The following is a 673-nucleotide window of genomic DNA, read 5'->3' on the forward strand; positions in this document are numbered from 1 at the left end:
TGACAGTGTCATGTCAGTCTTATGCACACTCCTTCAAATAAAGTGTTCCCTTTAGTTTTTACATGTTTAACTTAAAATATCTTGGTAACATATTCCCTAAAGAAATTTCTTCAGTTTATTTAAATTTGTTGAGTTTTTACTTTTTAACAGACACTGTTGTGAAACTGAGCCTTGCTTTACTCTACAGGTTTAGATCCATTTAGATTAGGACTGGCCTCTAAATTACAATTAATGCTAAAATATAACATTGTTATAAAAAAAAAAGAAAATCAAGGTGGTTTCACAGATGCCTGGAGATATTTCCAGATTGTCTCTAAGATGTGGTTAAGTAGCATTTCGTATGGGCAGAACCTTGTGCCATAAAACTGAATTTGAATCGATCAGACTGAATCTGTATTTGCGTAATTTGAAATTAAATCCATTGGTTTGAAAATGAATTTTACTAAATTGAAACTGAATCTAATGGTTTGAAACTGAATTTGTTTTCTGCTTGTCCTGAGCCTGGTTCTGCTGGAGGTTTCTTCTTCGTGAGGGAGTTTTTCTTTTCCACTGTCGCCTTCATGCTTGCTCAAGATAAGAGTTCTGTGACGAAGTTAAATTCAAAGCAGTCTGCTCCTCAGATAAAAATTATTATTTTTATATATGAATGTTTCAGTTCAGTGCCCTGAGATGA

Source organism: Nematolebias whitei, chromosome 6, assembly GCF_014905685.2.
Source record: "Nematolebias whitei isolate Nwh7 chromosome 6, NemWhi1, whole genome shotgun sequence".
NCBI lineage: Eukaryota > Metazoa > Chordata > Actinopteri > Cyprinodontiformes > Rivulidae > Nematolebias > Nematolebias whitei.